Source organism: Nomascus leucogenys, chromosome 15, assembly GCF_006542625.1.
Source record: "Nomascus leucogenys isolate Asia chromosome 15, Asia_NLE_v1, whole genome shotgun sequence".
NCBI classification, from domain to species: Eukaryota; Metazoa; Chordata; class Mammalia; order Primates; family Hylobatidae; genus Nomascus; species Nomascus leucogenys.
In genome coordinates, this window is record NC_044395.1 from 55,985,752 (window position 1) to 56,002,828 (window position 17,077).

General features: G+C 38.6%; 1 pseudogene across 1 annotated transcript; it reads left to right on the plus strand.

Annotated features, from left to right (window-relative positions):
* The first annotated feature begins 2,165 nt into the window (after positions 1-2,165).
* On the plus strand, positions 2,166-2,735 carry LOC100586086 (annotated as a pseudogene). Its single transcript, XR_004033685.1, has one exon. The product of XR_004033685.1 is annotated as an ADP-ribosylation factor-like protein 6-interacting protein 1 pseudogene (transcript).
* Positions 2,736-17,077: the final 14,342 nt, after the last annotated feature.

Sequence of the window (17,077 nt, forward strand, 5' to 3'; positions counted from 1 at the left end):
ATTTCTGCTATTTGTGACACTCTTTAATCTTGGCTGGAGGTGGAGCAGAAGGCAACCCCACCCAGAGCATACAAATGGTTAGTGCTAGCACTGAACATAGGACCACTGAGGGAGGGAGGGCTTATGCTTTGTAACATCACAAATGGGCTGTTTTTCTGAAACTGCTAGAAGAATAGGAACTCCCTCTTTGCTGCTATTGCTTGGAAATAAGACAAAGGAGAGCTTGTGGCTTTCTATTATTTATTTATTCATTCATTTATGTGTGCCTTTGTTTATTCTACAAACTTTTTTCTTTTTTTTTTTTTCCGAGATGGAGTTTCACTCTTGTTGTCCAGGCTGGAGTGCAATGGTGCGATCTCAGCTCATTGCAACTTCTGCCTCCTGGGTTCAAGCGATTCTCCTGCCTCAGCCTCCCGAGTAGCTGGGGTTACAGGCATGCACCACCACCCCTGGCAAATCATGTATTTTTAGTAGAGATGGGGTTTCTCCATGTTAATCAGGTTGGTCTCAAACTCCTAACCTCAGGTGATCCACCTGCCTTGGACTCCCAAAGTGCTGGGATTATAGGCACACAAACTTTATTGAGCATCTAGTTGATATCTTAGACCTTTTTATTTCACAGCTGTAAAAAAGGAACTAATAGCAATAATATTTATATGCACATTTCAATATATTCCAGGCATTATACTAAAAATTTGCATGTATTATCTTGTTTAAATTTTCTAGTGTCCCCTAATATAAATAGATATTATAATTGGGCACATTTTATATGTGAAGGATTTGAAGGTCTTTGGCCTGTCCAGATCACTCAGCTAGTAAGCATCAGAGCTGGACTTGAACTTGTCTCTATTTGACTTGAAAGCCAAAGCTCTGAACCACTACATCACATTGGCACCAACCATAGTACAAGAGAAGATGAAAGGTGATAGTACATGTCACATGTTCTAGCAGTTTGGCATCTAGCCCCTCCAGCTTGTTAGAGCATGTCTTTTTCATCCTGACTTTTCCTGATTTCTACAACCAGGTAAACAAACAAACAAATGAAAACAGTTTAGCTTTCCGGCTAATTTTCCCATGGTGTAAAAACATTTAATAGGAAAACTATAAATAGGTAAAATAACTCACAATTCCATGGTATCCCATTAGCTTGGCTTGAGTTCCCAAGGAGTGTTCAGTATGGTGGTGGCCAGCAGGATCTCGGGCCAGACAGCCTTTGTTTGAATCCTGGCTCTATAGCTTACTAGCTGTAGACCTTTTTTATTTACATTCCCTGAGTTCAGAGAGATAATACTATATATCTCATAGAGTTGTTATGAGGATTAATTGTGTTTATAATTCAAAGTTCTTGGTATAGTGATTGACACATAGCTAGTGCTCAATAAATGTTAATTATTAACATAGCTGTTATTTATAAGGGAGGAGACCACTCCTCATATTGTCTTATGCCCAGTTTCTGCCTCCAAAGAAAGAAGAAGTAAAAACTAAAAGGCAGAAATGGAATCCACAGGCAGATAGTCCAGTGCCGTGCCCTGGGCCTGGTAGTTAAAGATCGACCCCTGACCTAATCGGTTATGTTATCTATAGATTACAGACATTGTATAGAAAATCACTGTGAAAATCTCTGTCCTGTTCTGTTCCGTTCTAATTACTGGTGCATGCAGCCCCCAGTCACATACCCCCTGCTTGCTCAATCGATCACGACTCTCTTACATGGACCCCTTTAGAGTTGTAAGCCCTTAAAAGGGACAGGAATTGCTCACTCAGGGTGCTCGTTTTTGGAGACGTGAGTCTGCCAATGCTCCCAGCTGAATAAAGCCTTTTCCTTCTACAGCTCGGTGTCTGAGGGGTTCTTGTCTGCGGCTCCTCCTGCTACGTTTATGTGATACCAATGCTGTTTCAGTGGGTTCTAGTCTCAAGTTTGAAAGCAGTAAATAATTTCTTTTAGATATTATACTTACCCACATTTAATCCTCAACATCATAAACTTGAAATCTCACTTGCTGAATGACTATTCTTCTATAGCCCAAATTCGTGTGTTCTTCAGCCATGTGATAAATTGTTATTTGATGAACATTGACTCTGGTGCTGTGGTCACCGTGCAGGTCTCGGTAGGAGGGTTTACTGGGAAGGCGGCCTGCACTCACGGAAATGGCATCTTAGAGATGATGGCAGAGGGAGATGATCGCATCACCAACCTGCTGGCTACAGAGACTGCAAGTCTGGAAAAACAGCTGCAAGGATGGGGAGAAGTGATGCTGATGCTGATAAAGTCCTCTGATGGGAAACAGCCTGGTTTCCACCTGCCATCATGGGTGTGGTTTCTTTGATGTTTCTGATTATCTACTATCTAGATCCATTTGGCTGACTACCTTGTTCCCATTCTGATGCCTAGAATTTTTGGCTCCAATAAATGGACCACTGAACAACAGCAAAGATTCCATGAAACTTGCAGTAATCTAGTAAAAACTCAAAGCAGAACTGTGGGTTGGTGGAAACGCCTCTTCACACTAAAGGAAGAAAAACCTAAGCTGTACTTCATGACCATGATCGTTTCCCTTGCCGAGGTTGCTTAGGTGGGACAGCAAGTCCACAACCTGCTTCTCACCTGCCTGATAGTGACTTCCTTACTATTGCTTCCTGAGCTAAACCAACATGGAATCATTTCGAAGTACATTGGAGTGGCCAAAAGGGAGCTAACCAAACTTCTCAAACAAAAAGAATAGAAAAATGAATAATTCATCTGCTTTATTCAGTGTGATTAATGGAGCACCCATTGCCCCTGGGAACAGTTTCTGCTGTGCTATCTGGATACTAAAAGGTTACAGAAGTAGCTCTTTGCTCTCCCTTACTGTGCTCTTAGTTAATAGAAATTCAAGCTCGCCAAGTAATGCTTTGTGCATAGTGTCTTCATGTTGCGTATAGTTGAGTGTGTTCTTACCAGTTGGCCTCATGGACAACTCATTAGTGTGTATGACTTGTTTTGATTTTTCGTACCCAGGGTTAATTGAATTCTGGCTTTTAGATAACTTGCTTTTTATAGTGGTGAACCTTGCCCTTTAGTACAGTTCAAATGTCTCTGGATAATTGTTCAAGTTCATCTTTGCTTTTGCTAGATACAAGGTCTGTGGCTACAGGAAGCTGGTTCTACTGTCTGCTTCCACAGTCTACTTAAAAAACTGTCTGACTTTGTGAATATAGAGACCAAGTTTACCACTTCTGATGAAGAGACCAATTAAGATTCATTCCTTATTCTGTTTCCTTCCCGTGGGAGAACAGTCCCCATGGAATAAAATGAAACTGATTCCATGCACTAGTATGAGTAGGTTTCTCCCTTGTGCAAAGCTTAGCAATTTGTAGGAAACTTTGATCTTTTTGTTCATTAAAAGGAATGTCTGACAGGCTTAAGCTTTTGTCCCTTTGCACTTAGACTTGAAGTTAGTAAATCCTTAAAGACTTTTTAATAGCAGACTTCCAAAAGATTGCATTTAGGATTTCTAGTATACTTTTAATTTCAGATTTTCAGCTGATTTTAGCTATAGTATACAGTAGGTTAAGACTCATGTCTATGACTTTAAGACCAGCAGTAAAGGAAAGCAGTCTTCTGTGTTTAGGCAAGATTCATTTCAGTAGACGGTAATCTTATCTGACTAATTTTTGAGACCAGAATAAGCCTTTTAAGGTAAACCTCAAAATTCTCGTTTTATGGTAATACTGGCCATTTTAGTCCCCTGGGTTTGGCATGGGAGATGGTGACTACACTGGTGTCTGACTTTTTTCCTGGAGATTTCTCCCTGAAAAATACAAGGGCTGTTTGTGAGAGCAGACTTGAGGTTATGATAGTTGGCCTCTGGTCTACAAAGATTTTGTAACTCCTTGGAAAGCTTCTTATAATCATTCTTAACTTCTCGGTAGCTAGAAATTTAGAGTAGTTGAAATCTGTAGGAATGAAATCTGTAGGAATGAGAGCCAAAAATGTGACTGACTTGGGAACAATTCTTAAACTGATTAACAGGCTGTAATATATAGTTTTGTGAATTTATTGCTCCGATGTTGTACCTTGTGGTGTATCTGTGACTATTAAAACAGTGTTGTTTTCTCCTCTTTAATATTGCTGTAAACAGTGGTGCCTATTGTAGCATATGTTTCATTTTTTAAAAAAATATTTCGTAAGAAAACTGCCTTAATTTTACCTTACTTTCATTGTAAATAAGCCTGTCTTCCTATCTGGATTTTTTTGTGTATACGTGTTCTACTACACATATACACATTTTTTTGTGTATACATGTTCTACATAATTATTTTTGCAGTTTTAATCCTTTATTATTTCTTCTATTTTGTTTTGTGTAACAGGGGAAAAAATAAAAAAGTTTGAATCTTTAAAAATTAATTAATTAATTCACATTGACTCTACATACCAGAGTGCACAACAGGTGCTAGAATATAAAAGAAGTTGAATCTCTGCCTTCAAGAGGTACAGGGTTTAATGAACTCTGGGTGACCATTTAGTTGTTTGTCAAGCCTCTGTGAAGGGTATCCTGACATTGAGCGGCAGTTGCAGTAGTTGACCTTCGAACTTTATATTGGAGAGTCCCCTTTGTGTTTTGTTTGTTTTTGTTTTTCCTTTTTTCTATCTCAGGCTATCTGGCAGGCTGGATCAGGCACACAATAAATGAAAGCTTTTATTATTATCTTAGAGAGGCAGCTTAGTAATACGGGGAGAGGTCAGATGTTGGTGCTAGAGATCTGAGTTCAAATCCTAGCTTTATCATTTAGGAGTTGTGATCTTGGATCAGTTATTTCACTTCTTTGAGCCTCTACCTTTATGAAGGGAAGACTATCTAACGAGGATATTGTGAAGAAAAGTCATGATACTCATGAAGCACCTATCACAGTTCTGGCACAAAGCAGGGCCCAGCTAAGGCCAGCCAGGGGTGGCAGCAGCAATCTCAAGCCATAACGCCATCAGGAGGAGTGGCCTTAGCTGTAGCAGCAGATGTGGCAGCAACTTTCTTCTTCTCTTTGTTTGCTCAGATGCTGCCTTTATAATGGTAATGGAGTATTTTCAAATTCAAAGTCCATTCTAGAGATAAAGAAAAATGATAGTGGGTTTCCCTGTAATTAATGGCATTTTTTAGCATTTCAGTCAGATTATAAATAGGATATAAGATGCCTTCTGTGGTGAATAACATGTCCTTCTAGTTTTCTAGATTTATGAATTTAGCCCATATGAAATTAATTATTGTGGGTGTATTACATGGATGTGAAACATCTGGAATAATAGGATTTTATTTTTAATAGACCTCTCAGGAGCTCGTGACAAACATCCTTATAATAGCAACATATGCTGCTAGTTTAATGAGAACCATCACTGACAATTAATGGTTCTTGTGCTTTCGGTAATTTACACATTTTCAAATTTTATATTCTTTATTTTCATCTTTATGGTTTCAGTTTGTGACTTGTTTGAAATTAAAGCCAGAACTCCTTACAGAGGAGAAAAAAAAATTTATTGAGTGTATACTATATGCCAAGCACTGTGTTATATATTTTATATATGTGAATGTACGTGAAAATGAAATTACTTTAAAGCCTGGAAACAATCAGGCCATCTCTTTATTTACAAACAGGAAGCCTCAGGCACAGTGAGATTAGTAGCTCATCAATGTGGATGCTCCAGCTAGAATTAAAGGTTGAATTTCTCTGTTCTTTCATTCATAAGCAAAGAAAGTAGAATATTGTAGAAAAGATTCCCTTTTCTATAAATCATATTTCTGCTTTCAATAGTCCTTTTAACTTTATACATAACAACCTTCAAGTTATTCCTGGGACATATTGAGCTTTAAGCTGATGTGGGCAAGGAGTTGATAAATATAACTGAATTTAAACTTCTGATGTATTTCAAAACCTAGTCTGTGCTTGGTGCAAGGTCAGTCAAGAGCTATGGAAGTATCCAAGAGGAGAATATTCTGTTTTCCCTTGTTCTCTTGATGCTGAGAAAACGAATTTTTACTGAGTACTGACTATGCACAATTCGTAGGTCAGCCATTGGATAACCTGGTTCTCTGAAGAGGAAGGTTCAGCCCGGACCCCAGAGCTCACCCTGCTGCTCTTCCCCCATGTTTGGTTCGGATTATCTCAAATTAAACATTATTGATGTATTTTAGGAAAATAACAGAAAGTGTACATGATGTGGCCACCAAACCAGAAAATGTGATTAGGGGAAGGAGAATAAATGGTAGGTACACTGTTGCATGGAGAAGGCAGAATTAGTTCCCTTCACGCTTCATTAACCTGCATTTAGTCATTGTTGCCTTTGTATAAAGATAAAGGCAAAATTCTTATCTCAGTATTCTGTCTTATGTCTTCACAACACTCATATTATTTGAAACAGTCCTGTTCAACTGTTTAAAATCTTGAGTATTAATTCTTCCCCTCATAAGAATGTAAGTTCCATTTAGCAGGTACGTTTCCTGTCTTCATTGAACGAATGAATAAATATCCTTATATTCAAACAGGATAAATTCTACCTTATATCATATATTCATTCACTGAATCATTTAAAGAATGTATGTTGTGTGCTGAAGTAGGTATATTCACATAATACATGCACACAGGTATGCACAAATAATAGGCAAATTTGCATAACAAGTGAGGTAGTAAGCTTCAAATAGTGGTTGGACCTCTTCCTTGTTCCATGAACTCGGAAAGTTCCACAGCCTTTCTGAGCCTCTCTCATCACATCTATAAAATGCTAATCTATGCTGGCTTCAGCCTGCCCCAGCAACAGCGTGTACTCTGTTGCTTCTGCCCTGACTTATGCCTGGACCACTGAGAATCTGGCCTGGCAGAAAGTAGGTGATTTTCTCCTACTAAAACACAGCATCTAGACACAGCCTGCAGATCGCACAGCAGATGCTCCCTTTGCATGTTTATAAGCAAAATTGGGCACTTTCAGGAACCCCAGGACATGACAGAGATCTGTCCACTATCAGGTGTGATTGTGGGGCTAGACTGGCTGCTGTCTGGGCCCTTGGTTCTCCCTCCAGTCTCCACAGAGAGAGGACCCTGGTCCTCAGACTCTGGTCTGCTGTGGACCTGGCACATAGTAAGTCTGCTAACCCCTTTCCTGGAGTCCAGGCCCTGCGCTTGGCTTTCCAGGTATTACTTTAGTATTTCCAAGTTCTACAGGTTGGCCAAACTCCAGATGCCCTAACTCCTTCCATCTGATGCCTTAAATGCTGACATTTCAAGCCAAGCTTAAGTTTTTCTACAACTCTTCTGAATCTCCCAAGTTGAATAGCTGACAGATTCAGGAGAGTTGTGAAAAAAACTTAAGCTTGATCCTCCCTTATCACAACTAGTCTGGTGAATTTCCCTCAGTTACCATACTGTACTCACTACTGTTTCAGTACTATGAAAAGGGGAAAGATGGTTATAAACTGTGTAGCATCTTGTTTGTGTTTATGTGTATTTGGAACAGATCTAACAGGAGTCATTGAATACCCTTGCAAACTAAAGTCCCTTTGAGATGTGAAGAGTGTAATTTGCAAGATCAGTTGTAAACAATCTCCGCTAATCATTAAATATAAGGTGCATTCACACCTCAAGTGGGTAGTTTATGCTTCTAGGGTAAGCTAAATGCAATAAACTGTAGATACATCCTTTCACAAATGATAGAAATTGCCTCATGCTGAACTTTAGCTCAAGTTATTCCTACACACGAAGACTGGAGCCACATTATAAAGCTGCTCTCGATTCTATATTATGAAGCCCAGAGTGACCTTAAGGGTTGAAGTAATGGCCGGGCATGGTGGCTCACGCCTGTAATCCCAGCACTTTGGGAGGCCGAGGTTAGTGGATCACCCGAGGTGAGGAGTTCGCGAGCAGCCTGACCAACATGGTGAAACCCCGTCTCTACTAAAAATGCAAAAATTATCCAGGTGTGGCAATGGGTGCCTGTAATCCCAGCTACTTGGGAGGCTGAGGCAGGAGAATTGCTTGAACCCAGGAGATGGAGCTTGCAGTGAGCTGACACCGTGCCACTTCACTCCAGCCTGGGCAACAGAGTGACTCCATCTCAAAAAAAAAGAAAAAAAAAAGGTCTAAGTCATACAGATGTCTAATAAAATATAAAGATTTCTAAATATATTTTCACTATTTTTTACTGACCCTACTTTCCAAAAAGAAGGGAATAAAGCTATTAAAATGAATAAGGCCAGATTATATTCATCTTAATATTATTATTGTTATTTTTTTTTTTTTGGAGATGGAGTCTTGCTCTGTCACCCAGGCTGGAATGCACTGGCGCAATCTCTGCTCACTGCAACCTCCGCCTCCAGGGTTCAAGCAATTCTCTGCCTCAGCCTCCTGAATAGCTGGGATTACAGGCACCCGCCACCACGCCCAGCTAATTTTTGTATTTTTAGTAGAGATGGGGTTTCACCATGTTGGCCAGGCTGGTCTCGAACTCCTGACCTGGTGATCCACCCGCCTCGGCCTCTCAAAGTGTGGGGATTACAGGTGTGAGCCACAGCATCTGGCCTCATCTTATTATATCTTTAGTGAATAAAACTTTGACATATCCCTGCAGCCCAGCACCATACCTGGCACCAGGCAAGTGCTCAGTAAATGTTGGTTGAATGAAAGAATGTCAGCCACTGACCTTTTTTCCTTCATGGGTCATGGCAGCTGAGAAAGACCAAGGTCAGCGATAATGAGACTTCACAACCTCATGGCTACAGTGAAAATTATGGAACTGCTTTAGAAGTGAGTTATTTGAAGCTCATTGGGAAAAGATTCTTCATCTTCCCAGATCTCTGCTGTCACTTTACAAAGAGAAATAAAGATTTATCTTGATAGCAAGGGACATTCAGGGATAAGGATCCTGAATAGGGTCGGAGTCTGGAGCTCTGACAGGGCAGTTGGTGAAGCAGCTTGAATAACAAAAGAGTCAATCTTTAGAATCCTCCACAGAGGCTTAGAAAGATGTGTAAAGCGCTTGGGATTTGATTTTACTTTTCAGAGTTTTCTATTCTTCTCTTGTACTTACTGTCACTGAATGGAACAGAAAGCAGACCTGTTACAATGTTTAAGTTGTATAGTTTGTATGTGTTTTAAAGAAGAGGAAGAAAGTCATGGAAGGCTTGTGAGAAGGATGCCTTTGTCTGATAAAAATGCCTTACAACATTTTGAGATGGAATGCAGAACCTGCTCGTCTTCCTTGGGGAACTGATAATGTACGATGAATTTGAAGATTTTCTTATAGTATCTGAGCAAGAGAAGAAATATACTAACTTTGCAATCTATGAAAATTTTTCACTCACTAGCTCTCTTACTGCCTTGTAGTAGGTTAACTATTAAAAATTATAAATGACACAACTGTGGTCCTTTAAAGGAAATGGAAAGGAGATAATGTTTATTATGTGTCTACTATCTGTTCAACACTACGCAAAACATGTAGTCCCATCACATTTAATACTCATAACCACCCTATGAATCAGATATATAATTATCCCTATTTTACAAATACTAAATTCAGACACAGGAAGTAGAAGAGGCTTATCTTCTGGCTCTGTCTGTTCCTTATCACCCATCATAAGCACAATCTCTCCTGAAAGTGTTCCATATCTTTACCTGATAAAAATAAGTTGTCCCTCCTCTGTGCCATCTCTGTACTTTGTACTTTGCACGTGCTTCTAATGTTATATCTTGATATTTAAATTAATTTCTTTTCAAGTTTTGTTCTCCCTTACCAGAGTATAAATCTCTAGATAGTCGGGGTTTTGTTTTTATCTCTGTATTCCTTGCATTGATCACAGAAATATTTAGTTTTTGAAGTAAATGCCACAGAGCCAGTTAGGCATGGAGTCAGAATTTAAATTTAACAACCTTTTGATTCGAAAAGCTCATGCATTTTTCATTATACTACGATGCCAAAACTTGAAGACAGACAGAAAGATTAATGCAATTATATTATTAAATAATGCACTTAAGTAATACAATTGTATCCGATTTACATACCTAATATAAATATACTAGGGTTAAGAAATAGGTAGACAACTCATAGGTAAGGCAAATCTAGAAAATTTGCAGCGCAGAGAGAGTTTAAATCTCATATAGTAAGTCTAAGAATATTGCTTTTGATTCACCAACTTATTATTATTTTTATTATACAACTACTACCCGATAGTCTAGTGGGAGGTAACAAGGTTAAAGCAGAGGGGATCCTGTCCTTAAGAAGTTTTCAAGTAACTAATATGGTGCAGGGAAATGTGTGCATATGATAGTTGATTTTGTTTTGAGTTATTTCTGCCTCTGAGCTATGTCTTCCTCATGTTTAAATTGGTTCTATTAATACCCCTGAGGATCATCGTGAAAACTAAAACAGATAACATATGCTATTGAACCTGGTGCCTAACATAGATGAAGATAAATCAATGTTACTTCTCAGTCCAAATGCAGATATGAATATGAATATGGATATGGACATAGCCTTAAATCAGAGGCTTTCAACAGAGATCGGTGGGGAGAGACTTTATTCTCCAGGTGACATCTGGCAGTTTTCTGAAGTCATTTTTGGTTATCACACCTGGGGGTGTGTCACTGGTATTTAGTGACAGGAATACTGCTAAACATTCCTCAATATACAGCACAATTTCTCATAACAATAAATTAAATAATTCTCTGGCCCCAAATGTTATGGACTCTGAGTGTAGATACAGGCATAGAAGTGCTAAGTATTACAAGTATTATGGAAGTATCACTTCCGTGAGAGTGCAGATTTGGAAATGGGATGATACCCTGGCTCTGAATCTGAGGTGTTTATGAAAAAGCTGGGATTTATGTAGGCTATGGGATTAAGTCAGGTAGAAATAAAGCAATTGGAATTCCAGGAGGTGCTTGATTAATGGGGAAAAAAAGCATTTAGGGATCAGAGTCAACAAAATAATTTCCCCATCAGATGATAAAATCTGGAAGATTAAGTGGAGAATTTAGCAGGACTATAAAATAAGAGTGTTGGTGTTGGAGGTGAGATGTGTGTATGAACAGGAAACGAGGAGCAAGATATTAGAGGAAGGACAGCAATATAAACAGGGAAACATAAATAACACATCTTATATTCCTTCATTCATCAAAAAAGAAAAGGAGATTAAAATATCAAGTGTTTTGTACACACCAGAGACCTATCTAGGCAGTGGAAATAAAAACATAAATAAAACATCATTCCTAAAGTCATAATCTATTTTAGTGTTCCCAAAGTATTTTCCTGATGAAGTTACATATTAAAACAAAATTAAATCAAATGCTTTGTTTAGGAAACAGAAGATTAAGCAAACTTAAACAGCTATTTTCTTAAAGAGAACTATAGAGACTGGAATGGGCTTATTAGCTATGGTATATAACAATTCTAAATTTATATCTATTATCCTAGTTCACTTTTTGTTGCGTATAACAGAATACCTGAACGGCGGTAATTTATTTTTTTAAAAAAGGAGTTTCTTTCTTACTGTTTTAGAGGCTGAGAAGTCCAATCTCAAGCGGCCGCATCTGGTGAGGGCCTTCTTGCCAGTGGGGACACTCGCCAGCATCCTGAGGTGGCACAGGGCATCTTATGATGAGGGGACAGCATGCTAGCACAGGTCTCGCTTCTTCTAATAAAACCACCAGTCCCACTCCCATAATAACCCATCAATCCATTCATCCATGAACAGATTAATCTATTCATGAGGACAGAGCCCTCATGACTCACTCACCTCCTAAAAGCCCTCCCCCTCAATACTGCCACATTGGGGACTAAATTTCAACCTGCATTTTAGAGAGGACAAATATTCATACCACAGCATCTGTGAAGCAATTCATTTGAAGGAGCATCTTCTAGAACCAATATTTAGCCAGGCTAAATTTAGAGAACACTATTCTAGCACCAGGTCTCCCACTAGGAAGCCAGTAAGAAACAATGTTTTCATGATGGGGTTGGAATTTGAGAAACTGGCAAAGAAACCACTTCCAGTGTTTCCAATACTTGAAATTTCTGGAAGAAAGGCTTTATTTTATTTTGTTTTGTTTAATAAGCAAGAAGGTTAAGACAATTTGTGGTTAGCTTCTGGCATGTGTTTGGTACTAAATAAAGATTTTTGAATGTAGTTAAATGAGTGAGACACCAGGAGTGGGCTAACAAAAAAGAGGAAGATAAAAAAAAAGCTTATGAAAGGAAAACATGCAAAGCTTGGCAATAGAATGTATACAATGAATACAAAACAAATAGGAAATTAAGGCTGAATAAGAACTCATCTTTTATATTAGAGAAAATTATGGTTTAACTCATGAGATCACAGAAAAGAACATAATAGGGAAATCATATTAGAAGAAAAGCATCAGACTGAGAAGCTGGATTTTGATGTCTAAACTAGGTCACTAATTTACTGTGTAAACCTGGCCAAGGCCCTTAACCTCTCAGATCCTCACTTGGTTATTTATAAAACATAGATACCTATGCTCCCAGTGAGGATTAAATAACCTTAATAAATATAAATACATATACGTAAATGCACATATGCATATACATACTTGTATTACACAAATATAATGCATACATATAGGTATATATAGATATGCACATATATATAAAAGGAATTATTGTTATTGTAGCTCATATTCTAGACCCATAACTGCTTTAATTAAGAATTACAATGATATACACTCTATTAATTACTTCGTTTTTAAAAAATTCATGGCTACTATAAAATGATTTTCCTAACCATCTTTTGTTGATATCATAAATTCAACTCTTTTTGATATTCAAGTGAAACTAGGTTAATATGATTTTAACATTTACAATTAGTCATTATCAATTAATATAGTTTACTAAGCAGCAATTTTGTTCATAGTATCTGGGATATCAGATGCTGAGAGAATACAAATCAATCCTGGTCCTCTAGGAGATTATAATCTAAGGCGCAGGAACTGATGCCCAAGTGAGTGGTGACAAGGGACAGCCCCAGTTGAGTATATTCCTAAAGGAAGTGGCATTGTTTTCTCCCTGACAACATCCTAAGAAGTGAATTCCACATCTCCTCAGTAGTGAAAAAAGAGCCAGTCTGACAGGGAGGCTGTACTTTACTTCATTCAAGGATTCCAACGACATCATGAAGTAGAAAAAAAAAAACACTCACAGCAGAAGTGGCATCCCCATCACAAACTGTTCAGGTTCTCCGGTGACCTCTCTACAATTTGTGTAAAAATAAGGCTGCCCCCATTGGAATTCACAAAGTCCCAGGTTTCATGGGCAATCTAATGTGTGAATATAGGGGAGGTGTGGTCCTCGGGGTAGATGGTAGCTTGAGTAACTAATTTCAATAATCAGAATAAATGTTAGCTTACACATTTGTATTCTGAGGTATTGACGTTATCACACCGGTAATACACAGATGAGGACACAGAGTCAGTATACAAAATAATAATAGCTACCATCTCCTGAATCTCTGCAGTCTAGGTGGCTAGAAGACTTCTAAGCACTATAGGATAGATTTTTCTCATTTAATCCTCAGAATAGACACCGTAGGCAGATATTTTTAACTCTGTTAATGCAGATGAAGAAAGTGAGGCTCAGGGGAGACTTGCTTGAGGACACATAGCTGGCAAGAGACACATAGCAGATTTTAAACTGTTTCCTAGTGTACATTCTCATGTACCGCATATCTGATTGCATGGCTTCCTCCTGCTTTTCTTTTCTGGATTCCTGTGATAGAGGAGGCTTCTAGCCTAGGTTAGGTAGTAGAGGTGTTGTAGCTAGAATGACCTATTTTAACACTATTAGTTATTAGGTAGAGGGAATAAGAAAGAGGGAAGAGGCCGGGCGCGGTGGCTCACGCCAGTAATCCCAGCACTTTGGGAAGCCGAGGCGGGCGGATCATGAGATCAGGAGATGGAGACCATCCTGGCCAAGATGGTGAAACCCCGTCTCTACTAAAAATACAAAAAATTAGCCGGGCGTGGTGGCGGGTACCTGTAGTCCCAGCTACTCCGGAGGCTGAGGCAGGAGAATCGCTTGAACCCGGGAGGCGGAGCTTGCAGTAAGCAGAGATCATACTGCACTCCAGCCTGGGCGACAAAGTGAGATTCCGTCTCAAAAAAATAAAAATATTTTAAAAAAGAAAGAAGAGTAGTGGATAAAAGTGACCACAGTATGTTCAGTGTCATTATTATTATTATTATTGAGATGGAGTCTAACTCTGTTGCCAGGCTAGAGTGCAGTAGCCTGATCTTGGCTCACTGCAACCTCCACCTCCCTGGTTCAAGTGATTCTCCTGCCTCAGCCTCCCAAGTACCTGGGATTACAGGCACTTGCCACCATGCCCAGCTAATTTTTAGTAGAGATGGAGTTTCACCACGTTGGCCAGGATGGCCTCGATCCCGTGGCGTCGTGATCCACCCGCCTCAGTCTCCCGAAGTGCTGGGATTACAGACGTGAGCCACTGCACCTGGCCCAATGTCATTATTTTTAAAAAAATGAAAGTATGATTTGGGGCATCACTAAGAGAGAACACCATGCAATTTGAGGAACAGAGAAAGAGAGAGAGAAGAAAAAGATTGTTTAGCCTGTGAAAGGGAAGACTCACAAAAGCTGTTACACACCTGCATGGTTTTCATTTGGAAAAAGAAATGGAAGGCAAAATAGACTTAACACTTATTAAGGACCCAGTCTGTATAAGGCAAATTCTTGGGTGGGTATGTTGAATTAATTTATAGATGAGAAAACTAAGGCTGTGAGATTTCAAGAGGCTTGGCTAAGGTCATGCATGCAACAGGGATTCAAACAAAGGTCCAACTTGCCAGCTTTTGTTTTTTTTTTTTTTTGTTTTTTTTTGGAACCATTCAATAATGAAATGGATGATCTTTGACATACTCAGCTCTGGTTTTGGAAGCGTTAAAGTTGAGGCTGAGAGACTATATGACAGTGGTGCTATCCACGCAATTTTTGCACTTGCTAGGCTTTTAAAGTGATGATCTTCATGGTCTCTTTTAATGCAATGCAACTATTCTAGGAGCCAATGAATAATTTGGAAAGGTGGTACATACCAAGCAGTTTCCAGAGAGAATTTCATTGCATTGCCATTCCTGATATTAGCTACTGACACAGTGAGAATAAAGGGTTTGAATGAATCGTCATTGAAGTTGAGTCAATGTAATCCTTCAGAGCTGTAATTATTCATTATATACTAGTTTTGTACTTCGTGTGTTATTAGGGGAACAGACAAATGAAAGTTCTGTCCATCAAATGACAGATTGGTCAGGAATTTCTTCTACCTGCTGGTCCTAACACTGAAGTAGCAAAACTGTAAATAGGACCAATCCAAGGTGAGACATAGGGAAAAATATAGATGGTGTTTCAAACCATATTACATAGAGTAATACCAAGTTTGGGAGGAGACGAATCAGGAGCCAAATCAAAATAAGAAATATCAGATAGCCCAGAATCCAAGAGATGATTGGAAGTCAGAATGGATGTGGTTTAATGAGTTAACTCAATTCAACAAATATGCATTGACTATAGTCTAGTGGGAAAGATATACAGGTTAAAAATAATTAAAATATATTGCAATAAAAATGGGAACATAACGTATGTGGTCAGATACTACTTTCTCTTTTATTCAACGTTATTATTTCTAGTATTCATTAATGGTGTTGTGTGTAGTTGAAATGTATTCATTTTCACTACTGAAAAATTGTACATTGTGTGATTATATTACAATTTCAAACCTCAATATAAGGCAAAGTAAATAATATAGTGCTAAAAAATAAGAGCACATATACTTGATATAAAAGCAAAATGAAGAGAGTTATAAATATACATTTCAGGATAGCGATAATTCTAGGATAAAATGAAAAATTAGTCCAGGAAAGAGGCGTATATGTAGAAACTGGAATAGGTGTAACGTTCTAGTTCTCATATGTGGGTGGTGGGTTTATAGTTATTTATTTTAATGCTTCAGTATATATAGACATATATGTATGAAGTATATATAAATGTATTTACAAATAAATGTTACATATTTATCATATATATATCATATATACTACATAATAAAACATCCAAAAAATTTTTAAGCTTGAATATATAGTGAACTATAAAGACATATATGCATAGAATGCAGTGATCCAACATAAGACAGAGGAGTTGATTATCTTGTTTGGGTAGATGGTGAATGAGTTTTGTTTTTTTGTTTTTGTTTTTTTTTTTGAGATGGAGTCTTGCTCTGTCACCAGGCTGGAGTGCAGGCATGATCTTGACTCACTGCAACCTCTTCCTCCCAAGTTCAAGTGATTCCCCTACCTCAGCCTCCCGAGTAGTTGGTAAAACAGGCACGCGCCACCACTCCAGACTAATTTTTTGCATTTTAGTACAGATGGGGTTTCACTATGTTGGCCAGGATGGTCTTGATCTCCTGACCTTGTGATCCGCCCACCTTGGCCTCCCAAAGTGCTGGGATTACAGGCATGAGCCACCAGGCCCGGCCAAGATTTTTTTTTTTAAGTGTGTTATTTCTGAGTTGGATTTTTGAGGAATGCATAAATGTTTACCTCATTAATAAAGAAAAGGCATTCCAGGAAAAAGAAGACAAGAAGTGCCTGCCCTGGAAGACATGTTGTACACTTCTGCATATTATTTACCTTCCCCCATATAATATCTCTAACATCACAATATGTGTATATAATAATATATAATTGTTGAATAAATGAAGATATTCAGGATTGACAGATGTAGTGTCTGTAGTGTGTAGATGTGTAAATATGAGGAACCTGTTGGGGATAAGGTTGAAGAAGCAGAAAAAAACTGCTTAAGGAGTTTTATTGCCTTCAGAGGATCTTAAGGAAAGTAATACAGTGTTTTAGGTGAAGGAATGACAAATATGACTTAAATGGTAGATGCTCTAGCTATATAATGTGAAGGATGACTTGGGAGTTGGAAGGATGGCAGTGGTGGGACCCTAGATCATAAAGAAGGAGGCTAACTAGGAGGGGGTGAACCAGTCCCAGCAGGAGGTGACAATGTGGAGTGGGGACAGCAACCTGGGAA